Raw genomic sequence first — 8093 nt, forward strand, 5'->3', positions numbered from 1 at the left:
TGGGAGCCGACCTGGTTGGGGACTGCAGCGCGGAGGGGCGGGATTCCCGCCCATTTTTTCTGGCTCCGTCACAGGTAGTGATGGGAGATCGCCTGCGGTTAAACAGTGCTGTAAAGTCTGCGAAGTAAACAAAAAATTACATACACGCTCCCCCTCCCAAAAAATCCCAACGACTTTCATGTTCGTAAGAATTGGAAAGCTTGTTTCGCCCTCCTTGGATTTGTATAAACCCATTTGCTATGCATATGCTTATTTCTCTTTCTTGCAGTGACTGGGTTTTTTTAAAATTACTTTAAATTCTCATTATTTTAATTCTGTTCATTAACCATTCTGGTTTATTTGTATTCAAAGTTTTACAAATCTTTCTCTAGCAGTTTTAATATTTTGAAGTCTCCTACTGGCTTTCTGGAATTTTCTCATATATTGGTTTTGCATTTTGTTTTCTACCTCCCATTTCTTAAATGGGAAGTTTGATACTCTTTTCTGAGTTTTACATAAGCAATTTCGACTCTGTAAGGACATGTCAACCAGAAGGCAAAATAGAATCTTTCTTTATATAATTATCTTTATATTAGATTGTTTTTTTACTATTTTTGCTCATTTGGAATTACTGCTGTGGCGATTTTTTCCTTATTTTTATAAAATATCCTTTAGTAAAACTAGTGATTTACATTTCTGATATCTTAATTAGTAAGAAAATCACCTTGCTTTTTTATTGCATATCAAGCTTTTCAATCTTTAACTGATTTTTTATGGGTCTATATCTATACTGGAAAAAGTCGACATTCTGAATTAGTAGTTATGAAAGTAAGATGCAGTCCTTGTCTAGGGATGTTACAGAGGTCAGTATAAGAACATCCCTCAGCTAGAATAACTACTAGACTAAGACAAAGAATGGTTTCATTTTTAGGGGGAAACAAAAAAGTTTTAATTTTATTTTCTTCTGTCCATTTATGTAGGAAATGCAAGTATAATTTCTATGTACTCTCCTAAACTATGCGATATTAGAACATATAATAAGTTTATTGTGCTACTAGATTGTAAGGGGTATCTTCCCTCAGTCTATTTAACAATTATGAGATTACATTCCATCATAAAACTGAAGGAATGTTTTGCTCTCTACGGTCATATTAAAAGTTTAAAAGAGGAGCTCATTTTCCTGACACCTCAAATACTGTTTCTAATTCTGTCCCTAGATGTCTTCATGGTCAATGTCAAAGCAATGTCTTTCTGGGTTTTGACGGCTGTTTTTTTCTGGTTGGGGGTTTTTTGAGGAGAAGATAACAAATATGATCTAGATGAAAATTTTCTTCTCCTTAGCTAACCTGCACCACTTCAGAAAATGAGAATATTAAGAAACATGGGAATTATCTTTGCTTTACCCTTCTTCCAATATGAAGCAACCCGCACTGAACTCTTCTAATCAGTTACTACCATCCACCTAGCAGAGGCATTCACAGCTTTTACCTAGGCTGTAGCAACTGTGCTTCACGTTGCAGAGAGGTTCAGAGGGATGCATAGGCATAACGAGGAGTCTCCCTAGACATGGTGTCATCCTAAGCATACCTCCTTCCTCTTCCTGGAGGAGTGAAGAGGTGAGCAGACTATGATACTGGGGCTTAAAAATTGTGTTATGCTTGCTACAGTTCTTGCTTATACAGAATTGATAAGTCACAAATCAGTAAACAAACTCAAGCCTTTCCTACTGTAACTAGCCTAAAGAAGGATTCCAGAATAGTCTTGATGGGGTTTTAAATTACTACTGTATTTTCTTCACTTACTACTGCCTCACAAGTGGCAGAACACCAAACTTCAATGCCCCTCTCCTTCTGTTCATGAACCCCTGCCCATACTTGCTAGTGACAGTGCTCAAGCAAGAGCACTTAAAATTTTGTTCATTTAGCACATATGTAGACTAAGGACAGATTCACAAGATGGAATCAAGACAGATTTAATCCTGTGATATAGAGGCAAATAACTAAGCCTTTAGTATGCTGAGAACACTTGCTGTTTATCCCCATGATTTTTACACTCATCTTTTGGTTTCCATTTGAAAGTTTTCAGCTGCTTTACTTACATTCTGCTTTTACATTTACTAGGTAATGAATGTGATGTTTTTTCATATATGTTTAATGTCTAGCACGAGATAGGGCTGCTGTAGGTTATTGTGTCTGTATCAATAACCTCAGGGTGAGTAATTAGAATGCGTAGATATTAATTTAATCCTGACTTAAAAAATATCATTCATTAAATGCTACTGAAACTTCAGGCTTCAAGTTCTAGATCAATATTAGGCAAAAAATATACTGTCAGACATTATATTATAGGAATATATATGAGTAAGATTCTGTAAAGGTATTCATATTTTTCAAACTAGTAGTTTTGAATTTTGCGTAAGTATTGAACAAGTTTTCATATTCCTTGTGCTTTCCACTCACTGGCAGCTGGTGCTTCTTCCCCTGTTCAAAATATTCTGTCACTTTCAAAGGAGAAATGGAATTGCAATCTGTCCTTTGTGAATAAGTCAGGTTGTACAGACCCCTGCTTTGCACAGTTACCATGATCCTGTGGTCTGCCATGATGAAAACATTATAGATCTCATCTGGACTATCTGGGGGGAAGAAACAAATTGTTCCCTTGTACTGAAAACTTGGGCACTTTTGACAGACCTGCACAACCCCACAGTGGAGGAGAGCTCAGAGGAGAAAGGCAGTAAGACAGTGAGCTTAAGCAATAGTGTACTGTAAAAAAAGCTGCACTTATCTCAACACCAGGGAGGCTGGAGGGTTACCATGGTTTTAGATAAGACAGATGCACCGATGAATCACTGGATTCCCTCAGTCAACAAAGAATAATGTATTCTTGAGCAAGCCAGACCAGCATGAGGGGTGGGAAGGAAGGGTGGTGTATATGTGGCTCACCCCAACTTAAAGTGTAAAAACTGGACAATGAATAAAACAAAGTCTGAATAGAACAACGGGCTTGAGATAGTTTCAACCAACACATTCCTTCCCAGTGACTGGGGAGGCCAAGCACTGTGACAATGAGCATAAAGAGATCAGGCATAAGGATCATGTTTGCACTGTGATTCAACTTTATGTTGCAAAAGGTACATTGTGTTTGTGATGCGATTTCAGTACATTCTGTATCACTCCACTAAATCAAAATCCCATGTAATGCCAAATATCCTAAATAAGGAAATTTTATATTAAACATTACATTCACCTCATGCATCATATCTACAGGAACCTGGATGAAGGAGTATTCAACTCTGACAGCATGGAAATGTGGTCAGCTGGGACCTGTTTCTACATGTGGTTAAGACTGTAAACTGAACAAGATTTGACTTCTTTGACACACTTTAGGCTTCTCAATCTACCCCAGTGGTCCTCGTTCTCTGTATCCCCATGCCCACATACCCCACCTTCAGTTCAGGATGAAAGCTGTGCTACAAAGCTCTGCTTAGTGAGATCGAGCAGCCCACATGATATTGGTAGGAAATATTTTAAGTACAGAACGCTTTTATCTTGAAACTGAGGCCCAAGTCAATATTTATATACGTGGATTTGCCATTTGGAAGGAATCTCCTGGCAGTAGCATAGTTGCAGAATTGGTTTATGATGGTTAAGTAAAACTAGAAAACAGTGTCACCTAACGTTTAGATGTTACAGCTATCAACTTCCCAGTGTTTATTGTATCTATCTATTTGATAGGTATGACAAGAGATCTGGGGGGACTGTTATTGTGAATTTAGTTTAATTACTGGTACTTTGATAACTAATTTCATCACTTCCATCCCTCTTCCCCACCATCTGACACAGTCAGAGATGGAGACCCCCATCCTCATCTTTTTATTTAAGGGCTCTCCTCAGTCAGGGATCCAAGAGGTTGGGATGCAGCTCTGGTTTGGATGGTTTCCAATCTTCCTCTTGCTGCCAAGTCCAGAAACTACACAGGGACTGATAAATGAAGAAGAGACCTCTGTCGTAGCCCAGCAGCCTGGTCTGACCTTTGAGGATACAGTTTGTCATGCACAGAGAGTGGCTTCTTACAGATCAGAAGATAATTCACACAGGGGCAAAATCTTCCAGAAATCATCTCACTTCCCCTGCCCCATGACAGCTGCGGGTAAGGACAAGTGCACGTTGTCTGAGTCACTGCTCTGTTGCTCTGCAAACCAGCAGGAGCTGGATGCCGTTTCGTCATGGAAAACAGCATCACAGGATTAGTCTCCAGCAGCGGATCGCAGGAAGGGACACTACACACACGCTGCCGAAGGAATGTTGTACTTGGCAGGTACTGACACCCAAGCACTCACATGGCCCTGCCATCACTCACACCTCCTCACCAGGCCACATGTTTCAGGGTGCCTTTCAAAGCAATGCTGTTCATGCTAGAATTGCAAAAATACACTTTCTGAGGTGTTTCTCTCACACAACAATGTACTAGCTGTCAGGACGGCTGTTCATGGCCAGACTAGCATGACTCTGGAGTAGTGAGTGTGTTGTATCTCACTCTACCTTGAAAGGAGACAACTTGCATGGGCCTCACCCCCCGCCCCCCTCATACCATACACAAGCTGCAGTCTTGCACGCTCACTGAATAGCTGATATAGCTGAATAGGTCTATGAAGAAAGGCTGGAGGAACTCTAGACCAGGTTTAGGGTGTTGGGAAGATAGTAATATAACCATTTCCTCATCTGAAGCTGTTTTAGGACATGGAAGAGAAGGGTCAGTGTCAATATCCTGCAATTGGAGGCAGGGGTGCCCTTTTGCCCATGATGTATTTATTCCTGGGCTCTGGGTTTCTCCCAGGAAGACACCAAAGGACCCCTCCAGCACATGCTGTAGGTGGTTTTCCAGGACCAGGGTGGCCTGTGAAGCTCAGAGCTCTGTAGCACACAGAGCAAATCTGCTCCTGCATTCAAGTAAAGGACAGCAAACAGCAAACCAGCTACTTAGCAACCACAGCTGATGCTTGACTGCTTCTCTTAAATCCTTACTCTGCTTTCTAAACTGTCATTTGAAGCATCACAGGCCTCCTGATACATTGACCATGGATTAAACTAGAAAGACGTATCATGAAAGCATTGTAGCACAATGTTTCTTACACAGCTAAGACTGAACAGCCCCTCTCCTTGCCTGGGCTTCCACAGGGTTGCACTGTGCAGTAAATTTTGCTGTTGAACTCTGCCAAGTTGTATAGAGTTGTAAGAGCAGCTACTTAACAGCAGATGAAGCACTGTCCCATCCAAATAGTTTCTCTGGGGCATAGTTTTCTAAGAAATTAATGTACTGTGGTCATCCCTGTAGGAATGTATTGAATTTTGTCTTGGGCTTTGTGTTTCTGGAGGAAGCCAAGTCTGGAAAATAGTGACATGCATTGTGTCAGTGTCTCCAGACATTACTGCTGTGTTTTGTCTCAGTTACAGTAATACTTGGTCAGAAAACCAAATACTTTGGTTGGAAACTCCAGCTGCTTACAGTGTTTTGTTTATTCACAGGCTCTGGACACAGCAGCAAGCTTCCCTTTAAGGATACAGCAGTTGAGAAAGACCACCGCAACCTCCAAGTCCTGTCCAGGTCAGACCAGTCATTTTCCAGCCCATGCTGATGCAAGTAACTGTTCTGCTTCATGTGCAGTACTTTGCACTTCTCTTTGACAAACTGCACAAGATTTCTTTCAACTCATACCCCACGCTTATTAAAGTCCCTCGTGATTGAATGTTTTCCTTTTGACTCTGTCTACCCTCCCTAACTTAGTATCATCCATATATGCTAAGGATACATTTTATCTTATCATTCAGGGTGTTACTGAAAATACCAATTAATATCAAGTATTCATTCAGCCCTGGGGCATTCTTTTCTTTACTGAGTGCCCACGGTCACTAAGTTGTTAACTACAGCCCTTTGACCTTGTTCTACAGGCAATTTTCAAACATCTAACAGCCTGCTGATCTTGCCCATATGCCCACTGATTGCAAATGAGAACGATCTGCAAGATGGTTCCAAAAACCTTACTAAATGCCAAGTGTATTGCATCTTGCACTCCTCCCCTATCCACATAGATTTTCTCTAATCTACAGTTCTGCAATAATTACCACTACCTAGATATCAGCATTTTTTGTTGTTCTCCACCCATCATTAGGAGTCAGCTGAACACATTTAATTTCTGACAGCTGCTCAGTCTTGCTGATTCTTGGAGACATCTCTGTCTTCACAAGTAATAATTTCTAGTGTGTCACTCTACTCCATATTAGAAATTATTTCCTTACTGCTAACTTGCTGCAGCAAAGAACATTAGTTCTTGTATTTCCCGCAATGTATACTGAGGAAAGATGACTTCCTCTTCATGTTTTAAGTGTTTGAGAAGAAACTTTAGTTTTTCAGCCTCATCTTTGAGTCAGAAAACTCCAACTGTACGTGCCTTTCCATTAGGGAATAGTTCTTAGACCTCTCTGATAATTGTTGTTGCTCTCTTCTGTGTATTCTCTTATTGTTCACTTTTCATTGCCTTACATGCAGTACTAAAAACTAGGCCTAAAACTCCAAGTGTGACTATACCATTCCTGACTACAGAGGAAGATCTTCTTCATCAGTCTTGTAGATCCTGTCATTGTATTACTTTCCTAATACCTATAAACATCCTGTTGTTGATTCCTTGTCAGATTATAACCATAACAGGAAGATTCAGATCTACTCTGGTGCTAGTCAACTGCTACTGTCCAATATTTATAAGACTGATATATCACACATATATGAGGTATCTCACACATTTATGTATATCACACATATATAAAGTATCTCACACATTTTTGAAGACAACGTCTCCAATTTATCAGGCATTTTTCAATACATAAACTGTCCTCCATCACTGTAGCATTTCTTTGCCTATTGGTGTCCATAGCACTTCTATTCATGCCCTGTAGACTGTATTTCAGCTCATAAATAAAATTATACCAGGCCTAGGACTGATCCTTGCAGAAATTTGTTTGACACAGCATTTTAATGTCATAGTTGACAATCATAAATATTTAAATATGACTTTCTACCCTGGGGGCGAGGGGGTGGGGTGGGGAAAGTGATGGTGTTTGTGCTAGACCAAGTTTCCCTGATTATTAGTTTCACTTCCAAAATTTTTCCAAAATGAAATAAAATGAAACAGAGATAAAATCTGCAGTGTATCAGACAGCTCTAGGGAAACATTGCATCTTCTACTGAGACTCCTAAAGTTAATTTTTGAGTAAGCCAGTTAAACACAGTTTTAATTTCTTCCCTTATGTCTTACAAACCAATGTCTGTTTTCAATATTGTAAATTCTTGGGTTTATTCATATCCTCTTTGAATTTGGCTGAGGTTGTAATTAGTACAACTCAATATCAATGAGGTATTGCTTTCCCAGAGTGAGCTGAGTCTGTAAACCTGAGCAATGCATAAATCTGTAGCCCAGAATGCCTTATTATGTGCTTAGTTCTTGCCCATATTCTTCAGATAACTTAAGAGTAACAGAGTGACTTCATAGGCTGGGTGCACAGCTGGATCTAATATGTGTTATCACAGATAATCTTTCAGCACCCTGTTTTCCTCCACTCAGCATGAAGGGCTAGAACTATCTTTGATAGCTTAGCAAATGGCATCTAATAACATGTACAACCTGAGTGCTGCTGAAGGGGTAGGACGTAGATTTTCTATATTGATGGACTAGTTTCAATTTCCATCTCTGACTAAATCAGTATTTGGAATCTGACTCACAATAAAAGAATTGTCATTTGACTGTGTGGTGTACCTAGGGGAATAGACAGCATGTATGGTTCAGTTACCCTATTTCATTATTTTTCCAGGCACTCACTGAGCGCTACAGGTAGGGTTACATTTCCACATTTTTGCATGTAGGTCCCTATATTTATTTGTCTTTTCGCATTTACCTGCTGCTTCTTGTTCTTCAACTGAAAAAAAATACAAAGTTAATTAGTCTACATAACAAAGTAGAGCAAAATCCTGTTAATAACTGGGATTCCTGTGTGTGGTAACACTACTACTAATAATAATTCTCAGTCCCAGGGATGGGTGGAGAGAGGTAAAATTTGGCTACA

This window comes from Tyto alba, unplaced genomic scaffold (genome assembly GCF_018691265.1).
Source record: "Tyto alba isolate M040663 unplaced genomic scaffold, T.alba_DEE_v4.0 Super-Scaffold_2, whole genome shotgun sequence".
NCBI lineage: Eukaryota > Metazoa > Chordata > Aves > Strigiformes > Tytonidae > Tyto > Tyto alba.